We start from the raw sequence: 21,832 nt of genomic DNA on the forward strand, positions 1-21,832 counted from the left end.
AGTACCTCAATGAAATAAAAAAATTTGAATAAATATTGTGTGCTATTTAAAATTTTTTATCTGAAAATATTCTGTAGAAGTAAATTAAAATGATTTATTTTCACTTTTAGTTTAAGTGCTGTATTCCATTAGTGCTCCTCAAATGTGATATTCCACCTCTATACACATCCATACCCAGAAATATAGTTTCCCTTCTAACGTGTGATTGTGTCTGAGGAAGAATTTAGTGATGGATGGACAGTGTGATGGGAAACGTGATTGATACGAAGCTTCTAAATACTTTTGTTTTCTAGAGCTCAAAAAGAGAAGTTGCCTCACAAGAGCAAAGAGGTTAAATGGCAAATTGACTTTCTGCCTTAGCCTGCATCATTTAACTACACTCAAACAACTTCACTTCTTTGAAGCTAGAAACACAAGTAATCTCAATAAAATAAATAGGTAGGGAGAAATAGCAACCCCCTGAAACACTACTTCCTAACAATTATACCATTAATACTTTAAGCTTCTGTTGTTTTTTTCTAGAAAGAATGCTTAAAAATTAAGAGAGATCGCCGAGCGTGGTGGCGCATGCTTGTAATCACCGCGCTTGGGAGGCGGAGACAGGAGGATCACGCAGGTTCAAAGCCAGTCTCGCTGGCTTAAGACACCCTGTTTCCAAATAAAAAAAAGTATAAAAATAAAAATAGGTCTGGGAGTGTAGCCCGGAGGTAGAAGGGTTTCCTGGAACCCCAATACCACCACCAAAAAAAAAAAAAAAAGAGGGAGAGAGAGAGAGATATGAACTGGAGCTATGAACATTGCTTTGTTTTACTTTAACATAAAGAAAATTTGTTTGGAATGTTAGACACATACAGTGTATAAAACCTTCACCAATCTTTCACTAAAAAAAGATTCTAATTTTAAAAGATAAAAAATCACAACTAGCATGCAAATACTTTTGAAAGTTTTATTCCTAATGATTTACCTCATATCCACTGTTTTTATATTGATACTACAAATACCTATTTATTGTGTATGAATATTTGAATTATTTTTTCTGTAAAACATAGATGGAAATAAATAAATTATAAAATTTGTTCAGAGATGGATTATGTGTAATAAAGTGGAATCACTTAGGGTCCTATTAACTTAATGATAACCATAATGACTATAATCACATTTTTTAACTTTTTTATTTTGTAGAAGAAATAGAAAATAAAAGTTTTCCTTTGACACTTTTTTAGATAAATTCCTAAGACACATTTGAAGCTATTTTTTTCTTTATACATCTGTGTCATAATCTATTTACCTATCTATAAAAGATAAAATCAATCTTTTCATACATAAGACTTGTTAAATTTTTTATTCTACACCATTTAAAAATCTTTCACATGACTGCTTCTTTGGAAAATAAATTTACAAAATTGTGGTAACTGAGTGATATAATTGTGCATTTTTAAACTCATTCTCTGACTATAACTTTTTAATTATTTTTGTATTTGTACTTTTTTCTTCCCAAATGTCTTCTACCATCTTTTCTTGTACTTATGTCCCTCAGTTATTAGATAGTACAACAAACTTGTTTAAGTATGAGAAATTATATTGGACAGATACAAAAAAGTACTATAAAACATAATTATATAAATTGTATCATTTCAAGTTCAACAGGTATCCTTGTAGTGATAATGTCTTTTCCTGGAAATAAAGTATTCTAATGGTCCCCAATACTAGTGATTAGAATAAGAGCCTTCTATGTGGACACACTTTTTCCCCTTTCACTCTATTTTTCTGTGTCTCATGGCACTGAAACTTCTCTTAACAACAAGTTAAAAAGACAAATTCTATGAAATCTTTCCAGGAAAATATGATAGAAGAGACTGATAATAGAGATCTAAAGTAAGTAATATATTTTAATTTTGTTACAAAGAAAAACAGAAATATTTGCATACTTACAACACATTTGCCATAAGAAAAGCATAGTTATTTGTATAAAACACTCAAGCTCAATAATAAATCAAAGCTGTACTAAACATGGCATTGAAAAGTAGAAGCTGTAGGCTAAGAAACACAAATTTAGCAATATCCTCTTATTTACTTTAAATCCCTTTAAAATAAAACTATAAAATTGCTTAGTTTCCCTTAAATATAATTCTATTTCTTTTAATTGGCCATTTGTTTGGTAGTGAAGCTCTGCTATGTTTCCATACAATCAATTTGATGATATGTATCTGTACACAAAAGTCTAGAGGGCTTACAAAGAAGATCTTGGTATCATGGTATTTTGTGTTGTACATTAACTAGTCAAAGGAGTTACACATGTACAGGAAGTATATTGTGTAGCTATTTTTGTATTTCCTATCATTTCTTATAGGTGACTGTAGTTTAAAAATTATAAAAAGTGACATATAGCATGGATTGGAAATCTTGCATTTTTTAATCAGCACATGAGAAAATGCTTGATATTTATGTGTCTAAGTCAATATTAGACTTTTATGCCGATGGTGGAGAAAAAAATTGCTCTGAAATGTATATAACAGTACCAAAATTTTAACCAACACTATCTTCAAAGTTATGAGCAAAAATAAGCTTTTATAAAGTTGTCTACAGATATAACACCTAGAACAAAGAATGCATTTTAAAAGAAATGAGTTTGCTAGGGATGGTGGCACATACCTGTAATTGCAGTACTTGGAAGGCTAAGACAGGGGGATCACACATTTGAGAGCAGCCTTAGCAAGTCCTAACACTATCATCAGCTTAGCCAGACCCTGTTTCACAATAAATATAAAATCGGGCCAGAGGTGTAGCTTGGAGGTAGAATGCCTCTTGGTTCAATCTCCAGTAACACACACACACACACACACACACACACACACACACACACACACACACAAACACTGCCACCACCACCACCACCATCAACAACAATAATAACAAGAATAAGTTCAATATTACTAATGTAAATTTTAATTATATAATGGATTATAGTGTTTGATGACAGTTTTGTGTATTTTGTCTTTTTTATGAAACTATGATATTCCTCTTTCAGATAGCTTGCATTGACTTGGCATTTCAGAGATGTTCTATTATGTTAAAAATGCTGTTATTATCTTGCTTATATCTATAACCAAAATTAAAAGACTTAGTTGTTTTAGAATAAAACTAAGAATTATTCATTATGTGATATAAACCCTTAGGCATTTTTCACCTTTCACTATATAAGTGAAAACTGCCATTAATCCATTTCTTAATTTTCTTGACCTCTTGGAGTACTGCTACACTTTTATTTTTTGCCTTCAGGTCTTATACTCTCTCTGGGAGATAACTCTTCTTCTTTGATAGCTTTAAAAATATTTCTGCCTAGATATCCTGACTCTCCTAACTACTCTTTCTAAATTAATACCCCAGTTGTTTTTCTTTCTTTATTGTTGGTTTATTATGCTACATACTTCATCTCCTTTTAAAGGATATATTCTATAAAAGGTCTTTTGAGTTTTCATCTAATTCAAACATCTAGATCTTTGCCTGAAAATGAGTAATCACTTAATTCACAGTAATTTGCTGAATAAATGAAAGAATGAGTGAACTTTCCAACTTTAATTTCTTCATGGATGAGATTTACATCAAGTTTGCTAGATATCACCATTTAATTTTTATAGGTACTTCTAATTCAATATTTTAAATCATATTCTTTCTACATCATATGATTTGGAGGTATTTTTCTCCCCTACAAAATAAGAAGAATATAAGTCACATTTGGTTTCTTCCTCATCTTTGTCCCTGCCTTCAATATCTCACACATCCTATTACTTTAGACTGTAGAACACCTCAAAATCCATCCCATTTTTCCATGTACACTTAGGTTGGACCGCATTTATCTCATTTGTACTAATACAATTTTACCCCCTTGTCTTGCACTTGATTTTCTTTAACTTCTATTTTCAGGTTATAGATGATTGATTAAAAGACTAATTTTATAATGCTGCTTTTCATATTATAGGCCCTCAACAGTTTCCTGGCTTCTACATTGGAAAATATGGAGCATTTGAAATGGGTTATAAAGAATGCTGCATGATATGATCCCTGCCTTCCAATCCAATCTTACTTCTAACCATTGTCTCACAAAATTTTGAATCCAGCAAAACTTTAATACTTGTAGTTTTGTTAAAACTTTCTCCTACAACATTACTAGTTTTTCTTTTTCCTGAATAATTCTTATCTGCCTTTTGAGCTTCATTCTAAAAAGCATCTCACCTAGAAAACCTTTACTAGATCACTAGCATCTATGCCCAGGGTGTTTCTTCTTAGCATGTTTCATACCTTGTTTTTACTTTCATCATTATATTTACTATCCTTGGCTATTTGTATATACATTTGTATCTCTCTTCTTCATTTGCTTGTAAAACTCTAGAAGATATTTTGGTTATCTACTGTTGCAAGACTAACCCTTCCAAAATTTATCATGTTTGTCCATTTAGTTGGTTGGTTTGGCTTGGTATTGGGATTGAACCCATAGGCATTCTACATTTGAGCTATACCCCCAGCTCTTTTTATTTTATTTTTTGTTGTCTTAAAACAGGATCTTACTCAGTTGCTAAGGTTAGCCTACAATCCTCCAATTTCAGCCTCCCAAATACTGGGATTTTAGCCATGTGTCACCACATCTGGGTAGTCTCATAGTTTTGTAGCAATTCTCAGTTGAGATTTCTTGTACAGTTGCAGTCACATGAAGGCCAGTCATTTTAGAATTAAATTTGAGTGGGTATTCAATATGGCTCACTCACATGGCTGACTCAGCTATGCCCTCAGGTGATCTGTTGCCTGAATATGCTCCCCATCCTCTTTCTCTGTGACTTGAGTTTCCTAGAGCATAGCCTAAAAGCTAGTATTCTAAATGACCTAGGTAGAAAATACAAAGTTTATTATGAGTTCTACTCAGAAATTACATGATTCATAGATGCTTCATTTTTTAAAGTACTTAGTGAATAAAACCAGTCCCAATTTAAGGGGAAGATAATTAGCTTTCACCTCTCAATGCAAAGTATTGCATATGCAAACAGGAAGGAAAGAGATCAAGGGCAGCCACATTTGAAATTACATAACAAAGGAATTATTTTGTATGCTTATTTAAAGATCCACATGCTATTCCTAACAATCACTAATCTATCTGAATTAGGTTTGGAAGAAGGATTTTGAATTGCATATAATTTGCAAGGGTAAGGGACATACTTTAAATAAGAGAATTTTTTTATTTATAAGTAAAAATATCACAAAGGATTTATGCTTCTACCATGCAAGACTAGGTAATTAGTACCTAGTTTCTTACTGCTAATGACTAGAGAAACCTAGAAAAATATAAATTCAACTGCTTGAAGACACTGGAGCACCCATTGTTCTGTTCTTGCAGTATTGATAGTGATGAGGAAATATGAGGCCAAGATCTAATATAGTAAAGCATAACATGTAGGGTCATTTTTTATTTAGAGTGACTGCTATCATCAGAAGAGGTTACCTATCAGGTAAGGAACTTACCAGAGCTTCTAACAATTTCAATGGGCTAGAAAAGCACAAATTGGGCTTCCAGATTTTGCTACCAATGTAATAGCCCCACTACCCCTGGTCCCATCCTGTTCTGGATTGTGATGTTGCCATAGAACAATTTGCATAGAGACTTTTATAAACAGATTCTGATCATCTTCATTCCTGACATTGTTGTAAGATGGTCTGGAATTACTATTAAATGCAAACATCTGGCATAGGTTATTTCTTTGTTGATTCTCATTTTCAACCTAAATATTGATGTTTTCTATATGTAACTCAAGCTTATTTTGACAGAACTCCTAAATGATGGGTTAGTACTCAGCTATGGAATAAATGGAATTTCAATCTGGGAAGCAAAGTGATATATCAGTAATAAAAATAACAAATTCATACAGCAAAATTGTTGTGTAGTTTAATTTTGCTTTTGAGAAAAGAAGCAAAATATTTGTTTATATTCAAGTTGAATTTGAATTAATATATACAGTCAACACTATTTGCCTTTCAAATCAAATTGTAATAATATAAACTGTGGAATAGAAAATATGTATATGGCATAAGTATAGAGACAAATTCTGTAGAATATAGCTAGTTACAGTCAATCTATACAGCCAATTGTATCCTACCTTCTAACTATAGTTTTCCATTTGTTATTAAAATCCAGAAAATTTTTTTTGTGTGTGTGTGGTACTGGGGTTCCTGGAAACCCTTCTACCTCTGGGCTACACTCCCAGACCTATTTTTATATTTTATTTGGAAACAGGGTCTCTTGAGCTAGCAAGGCTGGCTTTGAATCTGCACAATCCTCCTGTCTCTGCCTCCCAAGCGTGGGGATTACAAGTGTGTGCCGCCATGCCTGGCCAGACAAATTTTTTAAGTGGGACAGCAGAAATATTTTATATATGCTCTGATTAAAAATCTAAAAATATAGCAATTTCACTGATAATCCATAAATAAAAATTAAAACAAAGGCAAAATTCAAGGCTTAAGGTGTGGCTAAGTGATAGAATGCTTACTTAGCATGAAGCAGGCTTTGGGTTTGTGTGTCTGTGTATGTTACTAGGGATTGAACCTAGAGGCATTCTACCTCTGAGTTACACCCTCAACCCTTTTTATTTTTGTTTTGAAACAGAATCTCACTAGGTTGCCAAGAGTTGCACTGCTTTGTCAAGGCTGTTCTGGAAACTATGCACCACCATCTTTGGCTAATGAACTTGATTTAAGTAATCCAACATAATAAAGATGATAAAACTAATGTTGAAAATATATGTCAAATGTAATTTATAAAAATGCAAAATATTACTAATTTTATAGACACTATTGCTACCAAATGTATCTCTATCTTACAAAATAATGAACTATATTCATGATTTTATGTGCCCCTAGAAAAATAGAATATATATATATATATATATATATATATATATATATATATATAATCTTTGTATGTATTAGTTGTATATACAAATCTTAAGTTTAATACATTAAAATTTTAGTACTATGGTATTATTCTCTGTACTGCTTAGTACATATTTTAATATTTTTGAGATAAATGTGTAGAGAAAATGTTATTAAAGGTTGTATGAATCAAAGTTAAGTGACAAAAACCTTAGGATGTATCTTAAACAATAATATTGTGATTTTTTTGTAACTACCATGAAGAAAATTATTTAGTAATTCCCTAACATTCAACTAATTAACAATTTAAGCATTGCCTTTGTTGGTTTTTTATTAGAACTGATATTAAAAGATTTTGCCTTTTAAAATTTAAACAGAATAAATCTGAGATTGAGAACAGTTTGAAATCAGCTCTAATAGTCTTGATACAAAAATCCATGTGCATGTATGCATGTGTGTTTGCATTATTGGAGATTGAACACATAGGTGCTCTACAACTGAGCTATATCCTTAGCACTTTATTTTGAAACAGGGTCTTGTTCAATTTCCAAGGCTGATCTTCAACTTATATTCTTCTTTCCTGCTTCAGACTCCCCAATCATTGGAATTGTTTGGTTTTTGAGACAATCTCAATTTTTTTCTATTTTCCAGGCTGGTTCCAAACTCATGGACTTTAGTGATCCTCCCAAGTAGAAAGGACTGTAAAGATACTCTGCCACACCTAGCCTTAAGAACACATACACACACACACACACACACACACACACACACACACTTCTTTTTATATACTTTTATTTGTATATTATAGTTAGGGAACACAAAAAAAGATGATATACAGAACCCATGTAGAAAAATGAAGAGAAAAACACATTCAAATAAACTTCTTTTATGCACTTTCTGTCAGGCACAGTACTAAAACCTCTAGGAGTATTTCCTGTCCTCACAAACTATTGAAAAAGATTCTATTTTTTATTTTGTAAATGAGATACTGAAGCATTAGGAAAGTGTTTTTTTTCTTAACTAAAGTCACATGCTTAGTAAGTGAAGAAACCAGTGTTGAAGTCAAGCAGTCTGACTTTATTAACTATATTTTCCACCCTCATTAGGCTGCTGTCTGTTCAACATTCTCACTGCTATAATCCAAGACAACTGACCAAATAACTTAATGGAAAGCAGATATATTTGCTCAGAGTTTTTGGAGATGTTGGAGTTTTAGTCCATGTCAGGCTAGGTATATCTTTGGAGCTCAGTAAAAGAGAAAGAAAGAGAAAAAGAGAGAGAGAGAGAGAGAGAGAGAGAGAGAGAGAGAGAGAGAGAGAGAGAGAGAGAACAAGGACTCTGCTTTCTCATCATGGAGGCTGGAATAAAACAAGCAAGGGGATTCAAAATCAAAAGCATCACACCCCCAGGGACACACCTTTTTCAAACAAATATCACCTGTCTAGGTTACCACCCAGTAAATCTATTACAATTGATTTACAGATGAATGAAATTATAATACTCATGGCTTAATTACATAAACTATGAACATTAATACCTGAGCTTTTGAGGTACATTCTACAACTAACCATAACAGCTTCTTTGGTTCTCATTGAACTGGAATAGTGATAGTTTCACTGTTTCAATATTTCTTAAAGTTTACTCTTCGATGTATTAGTATTAGAATTATCCAAGACATTTTTTTTGGGGGGTGGTACTGGCGTTCCTGGAAACCCTTCCACCTCCAGGCTACACTCTCAGACCCATTATATATTTTTATTTTGAAACAGGGTCTCTTAAGCCAGCAAGGCTGGCTTTGAACCAGCGTGATCCTCCTGTCTTTGACTCCCAAGCATGGGGATTACAAGCATGCACCACCACGCCAGGCTCCAAGACATTTTTAAAAAGCAGATTCCAGCCAGGCGTGGTGGCGCACGCTTGTAATTCCCGCGCTTGGGAGGCGGAGACTGGAGGATCACGCAGGTTCGAAGCCAGCCGTGCTGGCGTAAGAGACCCTGTTTCAAAAATATAAAATAGGTCTGGGAGTGTAGCTCGGAGGAAGAAGGGCTTCCAGGAACCCCAGTACCACCAAAAAATAAATAAATAAATAAATAAATAAATAAATAAATAAATAAATAAATAAATAATAAAAATAAATAAAAAGCAGATTCCCAGCTATACCTATGTCCTCTGAATTAGAATGTCTCTTTTAACAAATCACCAACAAATTGACCATGTATACTAATGACTAAGAAAAACTTTAGCAAATTTTTATTAAGGATATATATATATATATATATATATATATATATATATATAGTAAGAGCTTGTGTTAGATTTCTAATTCATATTATCATTAATATATTATTTAATAATTGTGTTATCAGAATTGTGTTATCATAAAAGTGAGTTCAATTTTTTTTTTTTTTTTTTTTGGTGGTACTGGGGATGAAAACTTTCTACCTCCTGGCTACATTCTCAGACCTATTTTATATTTTTTTTAAATTTGGAAACAGGGTCTCTTTAAGCCAGCAAGGCTGGCTTCAGACCTGCGCAATCCTCCTGTCTCCGCCTCCCAAGTGCGGGGATTACAAGCCTATGTCACCGCACCCAGCGAGTTCAGAAATTTTTATGTAGTAATCCTAGTTTGATTTTATAAGACCCAGAATAGAGGGAAGTACATGTTACAGTTAAATATTTAGTGTTCACATTATAACTATAGAAATATTAGAGGCTTTACAAAGAAAATAAAAGAAAACAATATTTTTTAGTATTATAGCAAACATTTTAGCTATTTTACTTTAATGCACTTTACACATATATGTCTGAAGGTTCATACAAACAAAGCTCTCTTGAAGTCTTTCAAAATTATTTTACTGTAAATTTTCCAAGGTACATAGACTGAGAAAAAATGTTCTAGTCTTATTAATAGACTTTTCCCTTTCCTCTTTGATAATGCAGAGAAAGAAAATATTACACATAGATTATAATGGGCTGTCTTTCTACCCAAAGGTCATATGGAAAATTCATCTAATTTTAGAAAAATAGAAACAAGTTAGGCAAAATATTCTATTACAAATGTTGAAGTGAGGAAAATTTTGAATGTTCTGCTTGGTAAAGAACAGGAAAGGTGATGCTTTGAAATTCAGTCCTTACTAGGTCTTTTCACAATGATGTTCTGAGCTTGACCAGAGCAAATTTGGATTCTGAATCTCCTCCTAGAGTCATCTCTTATGATCAGTTATAGAATGCCCCTTGAAGAACTCCTGTCTTAATGTTCAGGGTTGATATGGTCCAGTCATTGGTGATTATGAACATAATCAGTAGAAAAATCTATTATAATAAATTTATTTGGTTTGTGGCCAGGGTCTGTAAAGTGTGGCTAGAGAAGGTTGGTACCTAGGGTTGTGGACTTGGGGATCAAATAAGGTTCCCCCTCCTCTTATTATCTTTTGCTTCTGGCTTCTACAATGTGAGGAACACAGCCCTGTGCTCTGCTCACTTTTGCTGTGCTTCTTGCCACCGTACCCTGAGCTTCAGACCCTGGCCTCACAAGAACTGAACCCTGACATCTCAAAAATCTGTGAGCAAATAAGTCTTCCTTTATCTAAGTTGTGGGGTCAGTAATTTTGGGTTATAGCAGTGAGAATACTATGACACCAACTATGAACTTCCTTGAAATATCCAGTTTAGCCAAAAGCTCTGTCAAAATAACTTTAGCAAGAACTTGCTACCTTTGATGTTTGATCAGTTTTGAGATAAAATTCTTCAACCTCCGCCATCCCTGGGATGATGTCTCATCTCTCTGACCTGTCTCCGACAAGAATCTTATCATATTCATTTACTCTGAAACCCCCTTACCTCTAATGTTTTCTCTTTGTAATTTTATATTCACTGAACCTTATTCTCTTCCTGGGCTCTTTCTCATGGTGTTTTTAGAGTCAAGCCTAATATATCTCTTCTATTATAAAATCTTATTTGGGTGGTCCCTATCATGATCATGATTGTCCTAAGTAAAATCTATTTTACCATAATTTAGTATCATTTAATATTTTAATATATTAAATATCATGTATCATTTAATGTCTTCTTTAACAGAATGTGGCCCTTTATTAACTCTTACTAGAAGCTCCTATTTTTTATTTTTTTCTTATAATCCCAATCAGTCTTAAGACAAGAAAAGATAAGAGAGGAATTGAGTGTGAAAATTATTACAAGCATCAATAATTAGAAGGCTAAGAAAAAGGAGAAGAAAAAAAAATTCTTCCACTGTAAGTAGCTAACATATATCTTAGTGCCCTATATGTGTAATAAAAGTAAATAGCAAAAAAAAGTTAGGAAAAAACATTTGTAGTTACTTTTCAACAAATAACAGCATGATGAAACTTAAAAGGGTTTAAAAGCTAATTTGGGTCCACTAATAAATTACAATAATAAAACTTATTTAAATTGAATAATGTGAGATTAGACATTGGCTTTCATGAATGAATAGTCCAGAGTTGCTTATATTAAATAATAACTTTAGTATAAGCAGTATAGTATGATGGTAAAAATGACAAAATAAACTAATATTAGTAAGAAAATTATAATTATTCTGTCATTTTATACAACTTTGACAAAACACTTAAATTTTCTTTCTGTGGGCTATTAATGTATATGGAAATAGACAAGTAATAAATATTTTTGTAACTTAAAAATAACAATAAAATGAATTATGTTTGTAAAGAACTAACTAAAAGTACTTAAGTTCTGGGGGCACGACCCTAATAGAGCACATGCCTGGCATGCTGGCACATGCACACCCATACATGCACACCACACACACACACACACACACACACACACATACTTGGAAAAGTGTTTGCCTTCTTCCTGTGACTATAAAGTGATAAAGAACAAACTTCTTCTGTGCCTTAGAGGATTGTCAAATTCCATTCTACTTTTGAAACAGCTTCCAAATTTTTTATACTTTGTTGTTTCAGTATCTTCTTATATGCTTCATAATTTATTTAATGCAAACTCACATTGTCATTATTTCAGCAACAATTTTTTTGCTATTAAAATGACTTTCTTCATTTAAGTTTAGAGACAAGTTTATCACTGAGTTCCTCTGGCTGCTCCTCTGGAGTCTTTTGAACTGAGGTCAGGTTGACATGCCATGGCCAGTTGTTCCTTCCATCACTCCACTGACACTGGATTCAAGTTCTGCCGCCAACAATGTAACTTTTCATTTTTTTGTTGGCACTCCCATCTTTGTTGGCCAGTTCCCTCTGTTCAGTATCCATCATGTCAGGTTTATTGCTGGAAAAAAAGAGGTAGCACAAGAGAGGCTCAGCAACCAATCTTTGAAAGTCTGAAGAATGTGATGTCATTAATCAGTGATCATAATGTGTATCTATCATTTACACAATAATTTTTCAGACTACAGAGGCAGCTCAAATCATGCTTCATAAAATTCCTCAGCACAATTATAATGTGCTAACTAAAATTTTAGCTGTGGGATTAGGGCACTGGTATTAATGTAGTTTTCAATATTTATGTATTTGTGTAGTTTCTAAAGATCTTGTTGGTTGCTACTTTTAGTTCATTATAATCTGAGAGGATCCAATAAAATATAATGAATTAATTAATTAGTTAATTATTTATTGGTACAGGGGATGGAACCCATAGGAATTTAAACATTATCACATAGAACTACTTATACCGTGCACATTCCTTGAAAATACCAATTTGTAAATAAACATCCTGTTTTGAAATATTACAACTGTTCAAAATTCTATAGTCAAAAATAAAAATATATGACTTTTAAAGGGCATCACTTTTTTTTTCTTTTAATTTTTCTCCCATCCTGACCTCTATGAGATGAGGGATTGTGATAAATAAGATAAAAGGAGGATAATTTCTTTAACATTATAATGTATATGATTTAAGCCATATGATAAATCTTGATTGTCCTCATATATACTTCACCTGCAAAAATCCAGCCAGATCAGTCAGGTGTGGTGGCATATGCCTGTAATCTCAGTACTTGGGAGACTGAGACAGAAGGATTTTAGGTTTCAGAACAGACTCAGCAAGTAATGAGATCTCATCAACTAGGAAGGTGCTGTTTCCAAATAAGAAATGAAAAAATGGGTTGAGATGTAGGCCAAAGGTAGAATGCCTATGGGTTCCATCCCCTGTACCAATAAATAATTAACTAATTAATTAATTCATTATATTTTATTGGATCCTCTCAGATTATAATGAACTAAAAGTAGCAACCAACAAGATCTTTAGAAACTACACAAATACATAAATATTGAAAACTACATTAATAAATTAATACTAATCAGAGAAGAAATAATGGAAGAAGCTGGATGTGATGGTGTATGCTTGTAATCCCAGCATTTGGGAGGCTGAAACAGGAGGATTGTGGTTCACAGACAGGCTCAGCTAATATTTAGTGAGTCCCTTTGCAACTCAGTGAGACTGCTTCAAAATAAAGAATACAAAATAGGGCTGAGATATAGCTCAGAGGTAGAATGCCCCTGGGATCCATTCCCAGTACCACACAAAAAAGGGAGGGGGAATAAATTTTTAAAACATTACTAGAATCAAATGAAAATAGAGATAAAACTTATCAAAATCTATGGGGCATTCTGAAGGTAGTGTTAAGAGGAAAATTTATAGTATTAAGTGCCCACAGAAGAGAAACAAAAATAACTAACTAACTAACTAAATAAATAAATAAATAAATAATCTAATGCTAAGTCCCTTGGAAAAAAGAATGCTAACCTCAAAGCCAGCAGAAAGCAAGAAATAATCAAAATTGGAGCAAAAATTAATAAAATAGAAAACAAAAATCTAAAAGATCAATAAGATGAAAAGCTGTTTTGTTGAAAGGATAACTTGGATTGACAAATCCTTACCAATCTAACAGAGAGAAAAATAGTACAGATCCAAATCTCAAGGATAACAGATTAAAATGGAGATATCACCAGAGACAATATGAAAATTGAACATATTATTAGAAACCATTTTGAAAACATATTCTCCAATAAAATAAAAAACCCAGAGAAAATAGAAATTCTTAGACACCTGCAAATTAAATGAAATCAAGTGGGCAGAGAAAACCTAAACAAACCAACAGGAAGCAAAGAGATTGAAACAGCAATAAAACATCTCCAAAAAGGCTTTATCTCAGGGATGCAGTGCTGGCTAAACATTCTAAAATTAATAAATATAATTCACATTAATAGAGCTAAGAAAAATAATGATATGATTATCACAATAGGTGCAGAAAAAATCTTGACAAAATCTAACATTTTTTCATGATAAAAATTATGAGGAAATTAGAAATAGAAGTAATCTACCTGGCTATACACAATCAATCCTGAGAGCTTGTTTGGAGGTTCTAGCAGGGGAGTGCAGTTACTAGTATACCCCTGACCAAAACTGGTCTTCCTCTAGTTAGGGAAGGTCATATTCTTTGGACCACACACACAGCTTTGGGAGGGATGCACATGGAGCAGAAGCTGGCATCATTGTGAATGTGGAAAAACTGACAACATTTTTCTTAATATCAGGAATAAGACAAGTGTGCACACCGTTATCGCTCCTATTCAATATAGTACTAAAAACTCTATCCTCAGCAATGAAATAGGGGAAAGGAATCAGAGGAATAAAAAGAAAGAATTGTAACTACCATTGTTTTTAGATGACATCATCCTTTACTTAAATGATCCACAAAGCTCAACGAGAAAACTTTTAGAAGTGATAGTTTCAGCAAAGTAGCAGGATACAAAATCAACCTATAAAAGTCATTAGCGTTCCTTTACACCAATAATGAATCCACTAAGAAAAGAAATTTAGAAAATAATTTCATTTACAGTAATTTCAGAAAGAATAAAATACTTAGAAATAAATTTAGCCAAGGGGGTCAAAGACCGCTAAAATAAAATTATAAATCACTAAAGAAAGAAATTAAAGATGATGTTGGCAGATGGAATGACCTCCCATGTTCTTAGATAGGCAGAATAAATATAATCAAAATGGGTATCATACCAAAAGTGCTGCATACATTTAATGCAATATGTATCAAAATGCCTTTGTCCTTTTCTCAGACCTAGGGAAATCAGTTATAAAATTCATATGGAAAAATAAAAGACCCAAAATAGCCAAAGCTATTCTCAGCAATAAGAACTTTGTTGGAGGCATCACAATACTTGATTTCAAATTATACTATAAAGCAACAATAATAAAAATACCATAGCAGTGGCACAAAATAGACACATATACCAATGGAATAAATTAGAAGACTCATAAACAAAGCACTATAACATTAATCAGTTGATCTTTGAAAAAGGTGCCAAAGACATATACTGGAAAAAGGACAGTCTTTTTACAAATGCTTTGAGAAACACTGGCTATCTATATGTAGAAAAATAGAATTAAACCCTGTCTCACTGTGAACAAAAGTCAACTCAAGATTGTTCAAAGACATAGAAATTAGACTAAAAAAATTAAAACTGCTAGAAGAGGATATAGTATCAACACTTCAGAATATTGGTACAGGTAGAAACTTCCTTAATAAGACCTTGAAGGCTCAAAATATTAAAACAATAGTTAATGAATAGAATAACATTAAATAAAGCTTCTGTGCAACAAAGGAAGCCATCAAAAATCTACAGAGAGATCCAGACATGGTGATGCATGCTTGTAATCCCAGCATTTGAGAGGCTGAAACCAGAGGATAACCAAGAGTTGTGTGTATGTATTTTTCTGGCATTCTGTACCCCAATATTATGTAAAATCAAAATGCACTAAATAAAAATTGAATTATATGCTGAATTTTTTTTAGAATAGATTCTCAGTAAGCTCTGTGGAAGTCAGGGCCTAACAACTCATGGGTAGAGAGTATTCTAGCCACCTGCTGAAATACTGGATATAAAATTCCAAATGCAAAGACTGAAGAATAACTGAATAACAATTAGAAAGCAAAACAACAACAATTATTAGAAAGTAACTTCTCTACACAGCTTTTAGGTATATAACAATTCCCATAAGCTAACCTTATTTTTCTGCTTTTTCAGACATTATGGGTTCTAATTAATTCAGCAAATCAAATCCTTACATATTTAAATTTTTACTCTGTACAAAACTATATGTTGTGGATGATACAAACACAAACTTCTAGCATTTAGGAAGACTAGTAGAGAGTTTTCTCTGAGCAAAACTTTTTGGAGATGGAATTAAAAGCACAGGCAAACATAACAAAAAGGTCAATTGGATTTAATCAAAATTTAAAATTTTTGACTCTTAAGTACACTGTCAAGATAGCACAAAGGTAAGGCTTGCAAATCACACATATGAAAAGAGATTAATGTCCAGAATATGTTAAGAACTATAACAAGTACATTCAAATTCAAAACCAAATATTTTTCTCTTCTTTTTTTGAAAGAAGCTCACCATGTTGCCCTCAAATTCATTCTTTGAATAACTGGAATTCTAGGCTCATGCCTAACATTTCTTCAAAGAAGACATGTAAATGGCCATTAAATGTGAAAAAATGTTCAGTGCCATTAATTATTAGAAACATAAAAATCTAAATCATGATGAAATACTTCTTCATACCCATTACTCATTTTAGATGAGCTTTATGTTAACTCTAGGTATGCTTTTGATTAGTGAGGTATTTCTTTCTTGCCACATTAAGGTTTGAGAGTGTAGGATGTGGTAGGAATATTTAGAGTCAATGTAGATGTTAACCTGTCTGTCTTTAGCTATGGTCAGACATCTTGTGAGGGCTATTAATTCTGGCCTATTGAGATGTGGTGCCTGGGGTTAGTGGGTGGGATTCTATGACCTCTGTGTCAGTGACAGTGGTATATTCTGCTAGTGAAAGGAGTCTGTAGGAGGAACTGCCATCAATGTGCCAATCTAGAATTTTTGCCAGGGGAAATTCTGCAATGTAGAGGAAGGAGGAGAGGAGAGAGTACATGATGCCTGTGCAGGAAAGTAGAAAGGTGAGGTCATCAGAGATAGTGGGGCAAGGTAAAATTGTGGTTCAATTTAAGGTGTTGCATCACTGGAGGAATATTAAAGAATTGTTGATGAAGAGGACATGAAGCTGTTGGAGTCAGGAGGGAGTTAGCATGAGAAGAGTGAGTTCAGGCAAGTTGTGGAAGGAGAGGAGTTGGATGGTTTGGTAACAAGTAAGTTGATGAGCCTCTGAGGCAAGAAGGGCAGTGGCTCTGACAACCTTTAGGCAAGAGGGTTGTCCCTGGATGACTGTGTCTAATTGTTTTGATAGATCAGCCACAGCATGGAAAGAGTTACCATATAATTGAACCAGAACTCCAAGCCCATAGTCTTGGGTGGCATGGACATAGAGTATGAAGGGATTTTATTCACTAGGGAGTCCAAAATCAGGTGTAAAGATGGGTGATTGATTTATTATTGTAAGTGGAGTGAAGAAGTAAAGTGGAGTGAAGTTTTTCTAAAAGTCCAGAATTGGGAGCCCAGGGTCTAAAATATTCTGGTAATCTCAAAAATAAGAGAGTTTTTTTCTAAAACCTTAGAGAAGAACTGTTCAGGTGGTTGAGTTGAAAAGAGGTGTGAGAGTGAGTCAGGGTGGGTTCAGGTAAAGACAAAAAGATCTTGGCAGGTTGGGTCAAAGGAGATAGTGAAAAAGAAATCTTTGAGGTCAAGATCTAAGAAATTGGAGGAGGAGAAAAGAATATGAGAGAGGATATAGGAGTTTAGTACTACAAGATGCAAAGGTATAACTGTTTGTTTAATTATCTGAAGGTCCTGGTACAGCTGATATGATTCATCAGACTTTTGGAGGTGTCATAGGGGAAATGTGTTTATCAAAGGCCTTTTGCCTGTATAAGGTGAATGACAATGAGTTTGAAGCACTGTGGCCTTGCTGGGCTAAGAGAATATTGGGTCTAGTTGGAAAAAATGGGGGGTGGTCTTTTAGTTGGATATTAATGGGAGTGTGGTGAGCAGTGATGAAGAGATGGGAAGTATGTCAAACTAGGAGGATTATATTGGGGAAAAGGAGGATAAAGAAGAGTAGAGTTGAATCTGGAAGTCAAAGCAGTCTAAAGTGTGTTGAGGAATGTGGGGAGATCTGTGGGGATAGTGGAACATGGAATTTGAAGAGAATAGATGTGGGGCAATGGGAAATGATGAAGAATATATGGATGAATGAAGTATCAAAAAGTTTACAAAAAAGGGGAGAGTATATGTAGCAGGGGTATGATGTACTTCCTTCTATAATAGAGTCAGAGGAATATTTTAGGGGTTCAACATACTCAGGTAAAACAAAATAAGTAGATCCTGTATCCAATAAAAAAGACCAGTTTAATTGACACAGTCATGGTTATCTGGGATTTGAGAGGTGAGATGATGCTGGAGAAGTCCTTATAGCCTGAGTCCTGGCAGTTCTCCATGGCAAGCCAAGGAAATCTGGCAGATCTGAGTGTAGTCCAGGAAGGGATTGTTGGATTTGGGACTGTGTCTTCTTGAGCAACTCTGTCTCTCAGAGAACAGTCTAATTTCCAGTGACTCTTATTTCTGAAAAAATGATATGGCTCAGGAGGATGAGGTCATGGGTTAGGGCAGGCACTTGCCCAGTGTCCTTCTCTGCTACACTTAGAATGTAGCCCAGCCAGGTGTGATGGGGCATGCTTGTAATCCCAGAATTCAGGAGGCCGAGACAAGAGGATTATGGTTCACGGACAGCCTCAGCTACTTAGTGAGGCCTCTTGCAACTTAGTGAGACTCTGTTTCAAATATAAAGAATAAAAAATTAGGGCTGGGGTGTCAATCAGAGATAGAATTCCCTGGGTTCCATCTCCAGGACCACAAAAAACAAAAAAAAACAAACAACAACAACAAAAAAAACATAGCCCAGGAGGGCTGGCCCTTTTGTGAGATGCAGCACCTGCCTATGTCCAGATAGCCTCAGCCAGCATCTGCATCTGGCCTGATCTCTCTTAGCTTTTTTGCAGGGTTTTTTTTTTTCTCTTCATTTTTGAAAACCTTAAAAAACTTGTTTAATATATCCCTTCTCAGGGGAAGGATCTGGGGACTATTCTCCAATTTTTAAAGTATTTTTTTTATTTCATGGGAAGATTATGAAATGAAGTATACATGGGGGGAGAAACAGCCATCGTCAATTTCAGGATTGAGGGTTGTATTTTTAAGAACAGCCTCTGTAAGGTGGGACATGAACAGGGCCAGCTTCTCATTGAGGCCTTAAGTAATTTTCTTAATTTTATTATTACTGCCTTTAACATGGATTTTTAAAATTCCTTCCAGAAGGCAAGTGATCAAGAGTCTGCTGAGCTGCCCATTATCTTTATTGGGTTGATGATTCAAATTGGAGTACAAATGTGGTATACTGGCAGTGCTGATGGGGTGATTCTTGGCATCTGAAGTTGGAGAGGGTCTGCGTGGACCTGAGCTTCCATCCACATGTGATTTTTCTCCTCCAGTGTAAGATTAGAGGAGAGAATGTCATATAAATACTCTGCCAGGTCAGGTCATAGTAATGGGTGCAGAACTGGAATTCCTTTTGGGGAGTTATGAAATCAGGAGAAGGAAGTTAGCTTTTGTTGTTGTTGTTGTTGTTGTTGTTGTTGTTGTTTGTTTGTTTTTGGAGGAATGGGCAAGGGTGAAACTGGAACGACCATGAGCAGGACTTTAACACCAACCCCTCACAGAGAGGGAGAACATGGGAAGGACCCTGGGTATTTGGGTGGTAGATAGTATGGGAGTGAGTATACAAAAGAGAGGTGAGTAGAATCAAGGGGTGAACAGGTGGAGGTTGAGCAGAGGCACTGTCAGTAGGCAGGTCATTTGGCGATGACACCAAAGGTGGGGAAAAGAGAAGCAGTGGAGACTGGTAGGCTGGATCAAAGTCCAAAGAGGAAGGACCAGCAAGGTTGTCACTGGGGAAGGTCTGATTTAGGAAGGATGAAGAGAAAATGGGAGATTTATTTAAAAGAAGAATTTGGTGGGAGAATCTTCCTGATAGAGAGGGTGACAGGATCTGAGATATGCAAAGGCTTGAATGTAAGGGACCTCCAATCAGTGTTATGGTACAGAGAGTTTTCTAGGTCAAGCTGAATTTGGAAATTTAAAGTTCCATTTTCTGGCCATTGACTGTTATTGTCTAGTTTGTATTGAGACCAAATTGTATTGCAGAAGAATGTTAGGCATTTGGGCCAACAAATGGTGCCAATCTGTGAAAGAGGCATCCAAGTGGGATATCCCTTTGAAACTTGGAAGGAGCGCTTTCCATTGTGAAGTGGTCCCTGCAAGGGTCCTAAACCTTGTAGTTGAAGTTGGTTTGTTGGAGAGTCCTGGACCCTTGGACAATTTGTGAGCTGGTTGATGGGAGGGTCTAGGCCTTTGAAGAACTATGGGAAAGCTTCAAGTCTTTCAAATGGAGAGTCCAAAACTGATTTCCAAGAGGGGAAAGGAAGCCCTAACCATCTGAAAACCTTTGAATGGGAAAACCAAATAGCTTCCTGGTGTTCCCAAGAGATGGAGGGTCCTACAGTCCTAGATTGTTTTGGGGGTTGCTCTCACCCAGTGCTGTGATTTTTGGTTATTACTCCTGAAGTGATATATGGGGAATTTGGGGCCCTTTGATTGAACCAAAATGGGAGGGAATGGTATGAACTTACCCTGAGAAGAGAAATTGTCCAGTTTTGGGTATTAATTTCTGCAGTGTGGTGGTTTCCATGGGAGATTTTGAGAAGAGGAGGATGAAGAATGGGAGTGAGGAACTGCGGTCCCTTAGAGAATGGGAGTTACCCCACTTCTTACAGGGATACAAGAGGGAGCTAATTTGATGCTACTTCCTCACTATCTGTTCTGAGTTTTGGCAACAGGATGAAAAAGTGTTTGGGGAGGAAAGAAATAGGAGATATCTCAAAGGCAGAACAAGCTTTATTGGAATAAAACCTGTGTAGAGAGCCTCCAGAAAGATGAAGCCCCTATCTACTTATGGACAAGAAGTTTATATAGTTTGTTTGGGGGAATCTTCAATGGAGCAGGAAGGGATGGTAGTAGTTAATTATTGCTAAGAGGGATGTTCAAGGGAGTTATGTGGGTTTTTACAGTTGGGTTAACTGGGCAATGGAAATTTACTGTAAGCAGAAGGATGCTGAAAAGCAAAGGGCTTGTCAGGTAAATAGTAGGCAAGACAATAAGAACATTTAGGTAACCAGAGGGATGAGTTTATTTGAATAAGACTTGTACTTTTCTGGTCAGCAAAGATTCCTGCAAAGTGACACATTTTCACAAGATGGGGTCACTTTAATTTGAGGCTCTAACACAATTCTAGGTACATAACCAAACTGATTAAAATCAAGAATTTCAGTAGACAATTGAACACGAATATTCATAGTAGCATTTCTCAAAAAAAAATTGAAAATGGGCAAACGTTCATCAACAAATGAAATAATAGAATGTGTTACATTCAAATACTGGAAGATGGCAGGCATGGTGGTGCATGCTTGTAATCCTAGTACTTGGGAGGCTGAGACGGGAGGATGTTGGTTTGTGGCCAGCCTCAGCCACTTAGTGAGGCCCTCTGCAACTTAGTGAGACCATGTTTCAAAATAAAGAATAAAAAATTTAGCTGGGGGAGTCTTATGGAGGTAGAATGTCCCTGGGTTACATCCCCAGTGACACACACACACACACACACACACACACACACACACACACACACACAATATTATTCAAACTTGAAGTAGTGATACATGTTACATACCTGTAAACTGTGAAAACATGCTAAGTAAAATAAAGCAGACACAAAGAATAAATATTGGATAAATCCACCTCACCTAGACACATTTTTAATATACTTTTTGGTGCATTTTAATTATACAGCATAATGAGGTTTGGAGTGATAGAAACATACCTGCACACA

This window comes from Muscardinus avellanarius, assembly GCF_963383645.1.
Source record: "Muscardinus avellanarius genome assembly, chromosome: 3".
Taxonomy (NCBI): domain Eukaryota; kingdom Metazoa; phylum Chordata; class Mammalia; order Rodentia; family Gliridae; genus Muscardinus; species Muscardinus avellanarius.